General features: G+C 41.1%; 1 protein-coding gene and 1 long non-coding RNA gene across 7 annotated transcripts in view; one reads left to right on the forward strand and one right to left on the reverse strand.

Moving 5' to 3' along the window:
- SOX6 (SRY-box transcription factor 6) overlaps positions 1-13,755 on the forward strand; it is an 833,346-nt gene that overhangs the window by 106,126 nt on the left and 713,465 nt on the right. For 4 of the 6 annotated variants that reach the window (XM_059874855.1, XM_059874857.1, XM_059874853.1 and 1 more), the window contains one exon: positions 8,216-8,395. The gene's annotated coding sequence lies outside the window, so the exon portion shown is untranslated. Of the gene's footprint in view, positions 1-8,215; positions 8,396-12,807; positions 13,202-13,755 lie in introns of those variants that run through there. The other 2 variants (XM_059874859.1, XM_024975378.2) reach the window with 1 other exon arrangement.
- LOC101904740 (uncharacterized) lies at positions 9,978-13,718 on the reverse strand. Its single transcript, XR_237499.5, has 2 exons — positions 12,823-13,718; positions 9,978-10,596 (listed from the first exon to the last, which is right to left on the reverse strand). It is a non-coding gene; the product is annotated as an uncharacterized lncRNA (long non-coding RNA).

The raw sequence follows: 13,755 nt of genomic DNA on the forward strand, positions 1-13,755 counted from the left end.
TTAATAGTTTTCTCCCTATTGTATAGTATGTTAAATCTGAGTTTTAAGAGTAGGTTAGGTAATAGAAGTCTGTTGATGATTTTAACAATCTTTAAACTAACCATAATAATTTCAAGGACCAAAATGTTGCTAGTTTAAGGTAGTTTCTTTATTCCTTGTGTTTAAGTATCATAGACCTAATTCAAGTTGTAGTGTTCATGTAAATAATCAACTTACATTAAAAAAATTTTTAATTGAATAAAGTCAAATACATGAACATATTTCATACTTTATTATATCTGGAAGATAATTCAAGCTTCACAGTAAAATACATTCAATTTTAATAATATTCACATAAATAAATACCTATGGGTTACCAAATATTTAATAAAATTTTAAGGATAAGTAATTATCTCCTGTTGTATTTTTCATATTAAACAAAATTTTAATTATAAATGTAAATATTTTAATATATTCAGGATTTTTTCTCATTAGATATTTTTGCCCATTTTTTGTCATTCAAGTAGTCTTACATATTGTAACTGCTGTAATATTATGCCTGCCTTCTTTCTTTGTTCCAAAAATATATTTTCCATTTTGATTAGAAAATGTCAGGAGTAAATTTATAAAATAGCACATATGGGCAATAGAAACACTATATTTCTATTATTTGTTAAGTTATATTTATTCTCTGTTGAATATGAACAAGAAACAACATGGACAATAACCACAATTTGAATTTATCTAAAGTATCTGTGCATTGCATGCTTATGCATGATCAGTTGCTCAATTGTGTCTGACTCTTTGTGACCCCATAGACTGTAGTCCTCCAAGCTCCTATGTCCATGGAATTTTCCAGGCAGGAATACTGGAGGAGGTTGCCATTTCCTCTTCCAGGGGATCTTCCCAACCCAGGGATCAAACCCACATCTCCTGCATTAACAGGTGGATTCTTTATCACTGAGCAACCTGGAAAGTCCAAAGTGTCTGTAGTGCATACCAAATATACAGTTACTATGCTGAAGGCAGGAGACAAATGCTTCATGAAGAAAACTTATTATTAAGGTTGTTTTCATTAAATAGTAATACCCAAACTAATATTTTAAAAATTAAACATTTTAAAAATTACCTAGCTTGGTGCTTGTTTCTAGAAATAATAGTATATCAAAATCAATTAAACATTAAACAGTAGTTATATTTTGTGGGTTTTTTTTTTTTTTTTTGTAGTATAGGCCCATGATTTTGACATATAACTTAAAACATTCATTTGACATTTTTCAATAAATTGCTGGATAATGCTGTTATTGCCTTGCAGGGTCACATGGTTTTTAGTTTTATCACTGGATTTTCTCACAATGGTGATGTAGTGGTTAATAGGTTGGTCTTCCCTTGTGTAGACAGCTAACACCTGGCTTACTTAGACTAACATTTTCATACCAATAAGTAAAAGTTGGTAGGATAGACTGGCTTAAAGCACAGATCTTATGCTGTAGTTATAGTGTTAAGAAGTCCTTGTTATTATGAATGTGCATTATGAGTACATTGTACACAGTCCTGGTATGCAAATGTGTAGCATTCAGAGAAGTGAAATAATTCTGTGTTATTATTATCTTTGTAAATTACATCTTAAGAGTTTTTGAGGACTTTATGAAGGCAGTTTTCTATAGTCACAGTCATACAGTATGTGCAGCACAAAGTGTTTTCTTTCACTATTAACAATAACTGAGCCAATGAAAATGCTTTTTAAATATACACCCGGCAAGCAGTTATCTGGCTCTTCGTTCTTACTATCCACAAACCATCTTTTATCGCCTTTAAAGACAGCATATGAAACAGCTTTGTAAACATCTGTTTTTCATTGTTAATTGTCAGGAAAACTGGGGATTTAAAAGCTTCTTTGCAATCCTCTTAATCCTATCAAGAAAAATAAGTTGTATATGTTTATCTTTTCTTCCTTGGATTGTTTCTTTATCATTTGAAAAAAAATACACACATACTGCCTTCATTTATTTTCTAAAAAATCACTTTTAAGAATATAATGTTTCTTAGCTAGTTTGAGGACATTGCCTTGTAGAAATTCATTGAAATTATTGGCAACACAGACTATATTATCCCTAAAAAAGATGCATAATAAATATAGATTTAAATATAGTAGGCCTTTTCAAATTATTTTCAGAGTTCTCTTGGGCATATTCCATTTCGAAATGTGCAATGATAGAAAATACAAGGAAAACATATTTGTTAGCGAATGAGCAGATAATTTAGAGCTCCAAATCTCTTGCCATATTTATTCTTTATAAAATGTATTCTTTATTTATAGTTTTTTTTTCTGTTCCAATAATCAAGCCATTAATGTCAATGGAATATTTCTGGCAGTGATACAATAAGACTTTTGCAATAATACGTTGTGTCTTACTTCTAAATGAAAGGGATCTCTTGTAATAATTACTTTAAAAATATTAAAATTCTGCTCTAGTCGTTTTTAATTTATAATGTAAAAGCAAATGCACCTATCTCTTGAGAACAGAAAGAACATTCATAATTTAATAATTAAGTAACATGTAGTAATCAATAATTTTTGTTATCCATAAATAAACCTAAGTAGGAAGAGTATGGAATACTAAGAGAAGTAGCTGATTTTTACTGAAACTTTTTCTTTCAGAATGTATCCATTTTAAAATATCTTATAACCTTATCTAAACTGCTATCCTTTCAGGCTATTAGAATGCATTGTGGATTTTTCTTTTTTAAAAGGTTTGTACTTTATTAGTTTCTAAACTAGTATAAATTGGAAACTCACTACTCACTATTTATATTGCTTTTCAAACTTATATTGAAGTGATGTAGAACTAGGCCTTATCACTGCATATAAAATTAATCAAAATGACATATTGTTGCAGTTTCTATGGTAACCATATCATGATGCTGATGCTCTTAAAAATTTATAAACTATAATCTGAAATATGCTAATTCTAGTGAACATAGTTAACACTTATTTGCTTAATATTCAGTTTAGTAGTAAACTTCATCAACTTTGAAAGTAGGTTGATAACATATTGAATATAATTAAAAGAGGTTTTGTGTTGAGCTCTTGAGTTTAAATGTTTTCTCCAGAAGTCTACTATTCTAGAACTTTAAGTACGAATAAGTAAAGCTTTTCTCTCATTATTGTCTTAAACAGACATGAATTAACATGAGGATGATCATTGTTGCATATTCTCAATATTGTTGTCTGTTCCTGTCCCCTCACTTTAAAAACAAAGTGTTCAAACCTCATGCAAAACATCTTGATGAAAACTTAAAAATTCAATAAAATCCAATGAGTTATTTCAGTAATAGTAAACATTCAGATACTTGGAACACTGAATTATATTTTAACTTTCATTTGCTTGCCTTTTGATAGATAATATCTTTCTCTTATATGTACAATTATGCTACATGTTAGAGACATAAAACATAGAAAGTTATAGAATAATTTTGCATAGCAATTACAGATCAATTTGAAGTTATGAAGTTTCTTTTAGAACTCATTTAAAATTAAAATATATAAAATATATTATTTGGAATTGGTTTATAACTGTAGATTCTGTTTCTAAATAAAGCTTTTAAAAGATATATCGTTTGATAAGTTAGAAAAGCTTTTAGAAATGTGATAGCTTGTTGGTTTATAAAAAGGTCTGAGGTAGCGTAAATAGTATATGCCAAATAAAATGAACTATCATGTGTAACTATCAAATGTACTTATATTGAACAGAATATTTCTGCTGACATGTGGTAAAAATTTTTTTCAATATATGTACAAAAGGCTTATAACTAACATTTATTAAATTAGAAAAGTGCAAAAGATAGATCCTCAGTTAACACACTTTTTAATTATTTGCTTTGCACATATTAGACACTCAATAAATATTTAATTTGTGAATTAAAAATGTATAAAACAGCAAAAGTCTTCAACGTAACTGTAATATTTAAAAATGCACACACACACAGAAATCCTCTATTTAGAAATAGTAAAATTAGCAATCTGGGATTTGAAAGAAAGATTTCTAAATAACAAATTTTAGAAAATTATATAATTTAGGCAAATTCAGCTTTTTAAAACAATGCTAATACATACAGAAAGCATAAAATTTCTAAGGTAAATGATCAAACTTTTAAAGACTAGTAACATTAGCAAATTGTTTTATTATTTGATATTTATCAGTGAGCAATTTTACAGCATTATTTTTGTGTCCTTTGCTTGTCTTTTATTAGGCATTGGAATGGATCTGTATGATTTATCAGATGTTTCTAGTATGGCTAAATGTGTAATGAATAGAGTGGTAGTCATCTTAGTGAATTGTAAACCTCAGATTTGGGAAGAGGTAAATGTTTCTTTAAGTAGAGAGTGGCACATATGAAGGAATGTAAATGCTTTAATAATATTACCTGATGATGAAAAGGTGACATGTTACCTTAGAAGAATGCTATCATATGGGATATGTTGAATTTTAGTGAATAAATTTATTTCTGTGTTTGATTTATCATTACTCTTTATCATATGATTACTCTTTATCATAGTTTTTCCTCTCTGTGATTTTTGTAATTTTCATCCCTACCTATATAATTATCTAGATCACTTTTAGTTAGAAAAACAATTCTATGTATCTTTATAAGACAAACATTTGGATAACTGATAAATATTTCACTTTTCATATGGATGTTTTATTGATATTAGTTTTGGCAGCCTTAAGCTATAAAAGTTATTACTTTAATAAATAATTTTTTTCATATAGCATTTCAAAAATATTAGGTTTGGCATTTTAAAATATTAGGTCTGATGTGTATTTTGGGGGGAATTGATAGAGGTTTATAATTTTTTGGTTTCTACCACATTCCTTTTTATGGTGGCTTTATTTCACTATATTTTGCCATTGATACTCTGTAGTAAAATGAAATGTATATACAGAACAGTGACAACTTCTCCTATGTTATTAGGATTTGATTTAAAGATCACGGAATTGGTGCCTGACTGCACATGTGGCATGTGTTCCAGTTTTGTAGTCATTGGCCTTTGATTCTATTTTTCTTTGTGAGGTTTCTATCCAGGCTTAGTTTCTGCCAGTTACAGTAGACTTCATGTATATATCCCTTCCATTTAAGAGATGAACTGTCAAGATTATGTATGGTAAAACCAAGGCAAAACCCCCTGAGATAAAGCTCTGGGGCATTTCTTCCATGAGGTTGGCCCACCCCATGTGACTAAGAAATGAGATGATTTGAGGGCTATTACATACTTAAGGTTTTCATAGTGGATTAAAATAGCATTACTTAGCACAGGTGTTTCTATAATTGGGATTCCCTGGGAAAATTCCATACTGTATTCCATAACACTCAGCTTTCCACACAAGTGAAGGAGCAATCCAATGTTAATTTGCTAGGTTGTGGTACGAAACAGCAGAAATGGGTCTGGCTTGGGGGCCTGTTGCTTCTCTTCTTTGAAAAGACATTTCCTGTTGTCCATCATCAGCATTAGGTCGCTGTGGTTCTCTTTATAAAATGTATTTCTACTACTACTGTTCTTGTTATTCTGACCAAACTACTGAAAGACTCCAGTCGGTATTAGCAAGGAGTGATTTATAGCCTCATATAGCACAAGATAGTTCCTGAGTGTCCTTTTTCTGGAGATAAATCAAATTATTCTTCTCGTTTTGTAAAGCATTACTATTAAACAATGTCTGTGTACCCAAGTAACAGGGAAATTCCCAGGACAGCTTTAGGGCACATTTCACAGAAGAGATGGGACTTGCAGTGGCCTTGCAGACGTCCCCATGCCTTGGAGGCAGTGTCCAGGCACAACAAAGAACAACCACAAGTTATTTCAGAATTTAGCTAGGGTATTCTTAAGCCTGGTATCCTATAATAAAAGACATGAATACAGGAAGAACGGTTTGCGGGAAAAGGGTTTCAATAGAGGTATGGGTGGGAAAGTTGGAAATCGCTGATATAATTAACAATCACTATTATTTTACCTAATCCATTGTTAGACAATCAGAAGGACTGTTTTCCTGAGAAATGGGTGACTATAGCGCTAAGTATCCAGTCGTCGCTGCAGACGGCCAGGTTGCCTGAGCACATCCCTCTCCTTCCTGTAGTTGTATCCTGGAATCCCCCTGCTAAGTGACCTCGGGTCTAGCTGCGTCGTTGAATCCCTTTGTTTCCGGCCCCGAGGGTAGAGAACAAGCGGGAGAGGAGCCCGTGGGAGTACGAAGTCCGAGCTGAGCAGAGGTGGCCGCAAAAGGGAGCTTGGTCCTCGGACAGGACCCGAGCTACTGCTACACCTCTCCGAAGCTGCTTCTAACCCTCTGCTATTGCCCTGGGAGTTAGTGCTTGGAGTTTCAGGGCAGCAGCGCCTGCCTTGCATCTGCAGACTGGTCCCGGGTTTTGCACTTTGCTGGGAGAGTGCTCCTTCGTTCGGTTCCCTGCTATTAGTTTCAGCTAACCTGCAGTTTTAGCCCTTACTCCTCTCAACCCGGGTCTCAGAGGGCAGGCCTTGCTTTGCTCAGACCGTCCGCTTGAGAAGTGCCCTCCTTTTGCTTCTCTTTAGAGCGGTCCACAGCATTCGCCAAGACTGAGGGGCCGGTGTCCGCCGGGTTGGTCTCAACAGCCGGGAGCCGGGCGCAGTCTTCTGCTCGACCTCAAGGTGGCGACTTAGGCACGTAAACAAAGCTCGGCCAAGCCGGACGGTTGGCACCCTCGCGGTTCATCCACGTATCATCCTAGTTTTCCCGCTGCTCTCAAGCGGACTGAATTGACTGTTAAAGAGACTTGAGTTTAGATGAAGAGTTCGGCCAGAATGGCAAAACGTGTATGTGTCTATGTGTGTGTCTGTGGGTGCGTGCCACCGCACGCACAGAGGCGGCGGGAGGTGGTATTGAGTGGAAACTCTCGGCGGAACCCGTTTGGGACGCCGAGATTCTCCTCTGCATTACCTGAGCTCTCAGGATAGGCGACCCGGCAGGCTAGGTCTTCCGGACCATTGTGCAGCCCGAGATGCCGCGACCAGGGTGCAACAGCAGAGGGACAGAGGGTCTGGTGGCTGTCGCCAGCGGTAAAAGATTTGCTAATCTCGTTTCAATGACGCCCACAATTTATGAGTGGAGAGACCTGGAAAAGAAAGCCTTATGTCGTGCTGTGTCCTTCTCTAGGGTGCATGCTGGCTGACCCGATTGGGAGAGGTCCCTGCCGGTGGGTAAGAGAGACACACAGACAGCAAAAGGATAAACGTGCGAGAGTCACATAATCTTACCTCCAGGATGAAAAGACACGGTTCCTAGAACTGAAATTTCCAAGTCAGTGTGCATCCCAGCTGTTTCTCCCGTAGGCTCTTTCCTGTCTAAAACAGCTTTAGGAGTAACTTGGATAAGGCTTGAGCTGCACCCCTCCTTTTTTTCCTCCCCCTTTTTTTTCTTTCCAGACATTCCCTAAACTCAACCCAGGGCAAATCCAGAAGTCGGTACAGTACAGAGCTTCCATTCAGTCATGGGGGGAAAAAATCCCTTTTACAGTTTCTCTTAGGCAGATGGAAGAAGTAGATGATTACGGGACTTGGAGGGGTGCATGGGGATGGCATGGGATGTTGGTGGCAGGGAATCGCGGTTTTTCTTAGGTTCTGGTGCTGCAGGTAATGTTCCCAGATTCCAGCTGCTCTCAAGTCGAGCTTCGGTGGTGGCCGGTGAGAGTGGAGAGCGATCCTCGATCCTCGTCTAATTAGAGAGGAGAGGAGGAGGGTGGAGTGGTGGAGAAACTGACCCTGGACAGGCTCCACGGACACATTGTCTTGGTTCATGTTTGTGCCGGCTCTGTGCTGCTGCCTTTGGGAGCCTTTTCAGCAGGGTAGTACGCCCGAGGTGCTTTCTCCCCTTCTTTTTCCCCCCTTTTAAAAATGTGTTTAAAGATAAGTGAATATCCTTCTAAAACAAGTTAAAATCTTTCTCTGACTTTCCATTTGAGATGTCAAAAGGATTCAATAAATGAAACTTTATTTGACCGGGGCGTTTACCCAGAGACTTAACGACATCTCGGGTCTTTGGCCTTATTCTAATTCCATGGTGGTAATTACCCTTCGTTTCTTTAAGTGCAATAGATTTATTGCCTTAGAGACTATGCACAGTTTGATTGAATTATTCATTTTTTTTTCTTTGGTGTAGACTGCATCTGGGGACTCTGATGTGACGTGTAGATTTTTTTTTTTCAGGAACAAAGGGAATGTGGAAATGAAAGAGAGAGGGAGAGAGAGGCTGGCAGATGTAATGAGACGCGGTGAAGGTGTACGCAGACTGGCACTCCCACTCCTCCCTTCTGCTCTCACTGCAGCCCTGGGTAACTCGCAGGCTAACACAAACAGCTTTTCTCCCGCAGCCTGCCCTCTGTCACTGTAAGTACATCAGCCTTCTCTTATCAGCATGCAGATTCCAGCCACGCACTCCCCTAGACTCGGCTTTGCACCTTAGACAGCAGGAGAACATTTAAAAATTAACTTTCCTAAGCCAGGAAAGACATGTCTGTAAAACTTATTTTTGATTTATCTTTATTTTTCTTTGAAAAAAGTTCATGCATTTTTACCACTTTTCCCCACCTCCTTTGTGGCGGTGCTGCTGCTGCTACTGTCGCTACCGCTGTGGTCTTCCCAATATGATGATGCGCAGATTCAAATGAAATTTAATGTTATTCTCTATCCATTTAAAGTCCAGGGACAATGCCCGGTCCTTTTGCAAAATGACGTCTTAAAGAACGCAGAGCATTATTCACAGTTTGCTTTTTTGCTTTTGTTGTTGTAACACGAGTTCCGACCTCTTTGAGGCAGAGTCCCAAGGGCACTGTTAATTGGGAGTTCGGGTTATTTGGTTACACCAAACTTAAATGAAGTGCGATGGGCTGCTGGAGTCGTTGGTGTGTTTGTTATTCCTGTTTAAGGAAATCAATTGCTAAAAGTTTTCTCTGGGCTGTAATTAAAGTTTCCAACTTCTTCCTTTTTGGCTTTTTATACTCTTTCACTTATTCTTCGTTTCAGTAAAAGTTCTCATTCTCCGTGTTTTGGAAGACATTTATATTGGTACTATTTATACAGTACCTATAAAGCCCTTCCTCAAAGAAGTTAGAAACCTTAGGATGAAGTCATGTAGATCTGAATTGTCCTCCCGGCTGGTGTAAGGAGACTTTCAAGGCGAGAATACGAGTCTTTAACAGTCGTTTTGATTTTTGCGTGGGTGCTTTAAATATTAACTTCTCGAGCAGAATTCATTGCACTCCCCTTCCCAAGTTCAGGGGGACCTCTCTCCAGGAACCGAGCGCGCCTTTCATTTGCCGGTTCGCGCCTCTTCTCTGGAGGTGCGAGGCCAAACTTAGCAAAGCCGAGTTGTCTTTGCTGGTTGTCGTGCGCAGGGACACCCGGACAGCTCGGAGGCAGCGATAGCTGCGGGCAGGTAAGTCTGCTCCCACCGCTTGCCCCTCCTTCCCTCCCTGGTTCCCGGTGCTCGGTGCCGGGCTTCTTGCGCAGCGCGGGGCTCCGACCCCCAGGGAAAGTGAGCCCTAGTGTGCCGGGATCTGGCCACGGTGCCTGGGTGTCCTTGGCTCCTTTCGGAACTTCCTGGAGCCCGCAGGCCAGTGCGGACCAGGTGGAGAGTCCGGCACTTCAACCCTCTGCAGCGCTCTTTGCCTAGCCCCCCGCTCTGTACTGCAGCGCCTGTGGCTTGAAAGGGAACTCTTAGGGCTCACTCCCGCCCCCGAGGGCCACGTGTCAAACCATGCACAGCCTGAAGTGCGACACCAAGACCCCAAACTTTAGTTTCTTTCCTTTAGGGATTAATGTTGTGATTGGCTCGGGGTTCCGCCTTATCAATCTACTTTGGTTATCAGTTTATTAGATAAAATCTAAAGAGGATTCTGCTGTTCCTCCTCTGAAGGTCCACTGCGGCCCAGTATTAGGGCCTTGGACACAAGAGATCTTGATAATGTCGCCTTTTTTTTTTTTTGGCCTTCTGCCAGCAGCCTGTACCTGGTCGGCGGGGTCTGTCTTATTCCCCAGATTTCCCAGTGCTGGGTGATTTAAAGAACTCATACGCTGGTACTTGCAAAGCCAAACTTACCACAACTTTGAGAAACCCAAGTCGCGCCCCAGTGTTTCAGTCTGGGATGTTTCACTTCTCTCGGTGGCTCTACCCTGAGAATTTAGGCTTTGGGACTTAAAATTATCTCCTCTTCTCTCTGCTTTAACTCTGCAGGCATTTAGGAGGGGTCATTCGATTTTGCCCTTTATAAGATTTCCAGAGATTTTTTGCTCCTGTAGTTGAGTTCTAGGGCCAGAGAGAGGCTTTGGAAGGACAGCTGGGCCAGGCCACAGTCATTCACAAAAACAAAATAAAACAAAGACAAAATCAAAAGCCAGAAGAGATTTGACTCTTGTCTAGTATAGAAACACCAGTCTGGGTTTACCCGTTGGGCCTCTGAGGTCAAGGAGCACTCTTGGGAGTTTTGGGACCAGGTGTGAAGGAGCTGGCAGGAAAGGTGCCAGGCATTCTTTTCACTGGCTTCTAGGCTCTGGCCTCTCCAGGCAGATTTTTCCAGTCATGAAGGTCTCTGTGGGTGAAAGGGACACAAGATTTCTGGTTGGGGACTGTTCTCTCCGCCAACAGTCATCAAGTCATATTAACTTGCAGTCTTCAAGCTTCTAATCCTCAAGCATCATCTTTCCCAGCTGGAATAGGAAATGAGCTATTCCTATTACTGGGGCTATTCCTTCTGCCCCACCAATCCCAGGTGCTCATCTTGACCCTTATTTCTGTCCTCTTCCTTCTCTTGTCTGGAGTTGATATGAAACCAAACATGGAGTATACTTTAAGAAGCCAATATATGACTAACAGACATCTCAGCTTGGTACCTCTTCTGCATTTACTTACTTTCTCCGTTTTCTTCAGTTAGTGGAACAAAGATGAGGTTTTCTCCTCTTTATCTTTTATCACTTGATCTGTGAAGGTCTTCTCAAGTTGGCAACCTTAGATTGCATTAACTTTTTGATTTTTCTAACTCTAATTCCTGACTCCTCTCTCCTCTCCATATCTTCTTTCACAAATTCCCTGTTTATGTAATGCCTCAAAGTGGCCCTCTCATATCAGTTTCTACATAGCGAGGACCTCACTTCCACAAATCTCTGTAGGTTTACACTGATCGTGTCAGAACCCCTCTCTTAGCTTTTAATCTTGATGTAATTTGGACTCTCCACTAACTTTAGTTTCTCAGATCTATTTCTTTGGGCCTGGCTTAAGGCAGGCCACCATCACCTTGTGCACACTGGCTGCCTGTTAGCTCTGTGTCTGCTGTTGTCAAAGCTAGTGTTCTCATCTATTTCTTTTGTTCTGTATCTCTGTCTATTACCTGACATCATGATTATTCTCTCCTCTCCCAGTCCCCCAGGTTTTTTTTGCACTGAGATAAAATTCCAGGTCTCTGTTCCATTAGGCCATGCTATACCCTTCAAATCTTGTATCTACCCTCACACCCATATCAAAGAGAATCTTTAATTTGTGTAGGTTTTTTTTTTTTTTTTAATGGGGGGTGGTTAAACATAATTTTCTCTATCTGACTTACATGTTTTTTGCAAAATGCTGTCCCGGGTGACTGAAACTCTTCATCTTTTACAACTTCCCAGCCACCCATCTTGAAATTGTTTCTCCAAATCTTTTCCTCTACAAAGTTGAGGTAATACACATATATCACCCACCCAATTCTGTGTAACACAAACTTAACCCTATAATAAATGTGGGACTATTTATCATTGTAAAGGTATAATCAATTTTTTCCTTGGTAGTTTGTACATGTTTTGTTATTCATAATAATTTTAACCCATAGACTCCATATTCCACATGGCCTTCAGAATATGGCCCCCTACATCTGTTAAGAATCTCCTGTATCAATTCCTTTTTCTTTCAGTTGCTCTTCCTCCATCTTTTAAAATAAGGTCCTCTTCCTCTATTTACTGAAATCCTGTTAACCTGTATGTTTTCATGGTCTCTGCTTCCTGCATCTCTTTCTTCACTCTCTTTTGATTACTTCTCTTTTTCACTTTTCTTCATCCTTATTATTCATCCTAATATTCACCTTCCTTTCCTTCTTATTGGTCTGCTTTAGCTCCTGTTCTTTCTCTTCTCTGTTTCTGCCATGACTCCCTTCTGTGGTCCAGTGCTACATCTCAGTACTTCCTAACATTCAGCCCATTCATCATCCTCTTCACATAACTTTTTCAAAGCACAAACTACCATTCCTGCATTTCCTCTCCCACCTTCTTTCCTCCTTTTCTCCAGTTTGCTCCTTTCTTTCTCCCCAGTTGTCTACCTTTCCCCCTCTTCAGTTTGCCTTCATCTAGACTCCTCCTTCCAACAACTCCAGCCCTAATAGCACTGCTGGGGTCCTTTACTCCTCAGCCGTTTTCTCTCCACCTAATACTTGTCACTATTCCCTCTGACCTCAACTCTCCCTCTTCTTTGTCGCCTTCCAATTCTCTCCTACTAGTCGCTTCACTCTTTCTTCTCAGGCGCGTTCTCCAGTTCCAACCTCCGCTCTCGCCGGTCTCTGCCCTCTCTCTCTCCGGCTCTCTCTCCTTTGCCTCCGCTCTCCCCTCCTTCTTCTTCCCCCGGTCCTCCCCCTCCCTCCCAGCTTCCCTGCCTGGCTCGCTGCCTCCCTCGCCTCTTGTCTCATCTTGCCTGTGTTGTCTGGGAGGGGAGCCCTGCCTCCTCTCCCTCGCTCAGATCAATGCCCTGGCCACTCACTTTCTGATGTTGCACGACGGGAAATGCTTTGAATACTTACGACATGGCCGCTCACACTGATTGCCAAGATTGACAGCACTAACCATCGCCTTCACTTGTTTCAAGGGGGAAGCCCCTAGTCACCCCGCTCTGCGCGCACCTCCTGGCACCCCGGCGGCAAACTTCTGCGGGTCAGCGTTCCCCCGCTCGGGGCGGGACACCCCCGCAGACTTGAGTTAACGGGCTTAGCCGGCCGCGGCGCTGGGGGGCTCTGCTCTCTTGCTCCCCGGGCTGAGCTAATTGACCCAGCAACGACTCCCCTTCCTTAATTTTTTTTTTTTTTTATTTGTATCTTTCCCTTTTTTCTTTAATGCCATTTACTCCCGCGGCGCAGCGCACAAGGAGCCCTCCCGTGCGGTACCATCCTGGAGCCCGCCCAGGTAACCGGGACGGAGCGAGCGTTCTAGAGAGCGAGGGAGGCAGAGCGAGAGCGCGCGGCCCATTTGTGAGCTACCTGTTGGGGAGCAGGAGAGGGCAGGGGCAGGAACCCCGGGCCCGGCCGCCGGTCCCCAGCGCCTTCCGCTCTTGCCCTTCCGGGCAGCTTCAGGGTTAGTTTCACTGAGCTGGGACTGAGGGATTGGGGTCGGACTAGAACTGAGTGCGCGGAGCCCCGCGAGGGCGCGGGTTGCCGGGAGCCACGGCTGCCCAGCCCCGGCGGGTTTCCGTACTTGGCTGGGGAGGGGAGGTGGGGAGGAGGAGCGGGAGGAGGGCGCTCAGTGGGGCAGACGCAGAAGTGGAGGTGGGGGGGTAGGGGGAAGAGTAGAGGCTGAGAAAGGGGCCCGAGCGTCTGCCGCTCGCTGGTGGACGCGCGTATCCCTAGGATGCGTCCCCCTCTCGGAGAGTTGTGCCTTGTTCCGGAGGCGGTGACAGATCTGCGTGGCGGGCTTCTGGTTTTCTTGCCACCCCCCTATCCCCAAAATCCACTCGGAGAAAA

This window comes from Bos taurus, chromosome 15 (assembly GCF_002263795.3).
Source record: "Bos taurus isolate L1 Dominette 01449 registration number 42190680 breed Hereford chromosome 15, ARS-UCD2.0, whole genome shotgun sequence".
NCBI lineage: Eukaryota > Metazoa > Chordata > Mammalia > Artiodactyla > Bovidae > Bos > Bos taurus.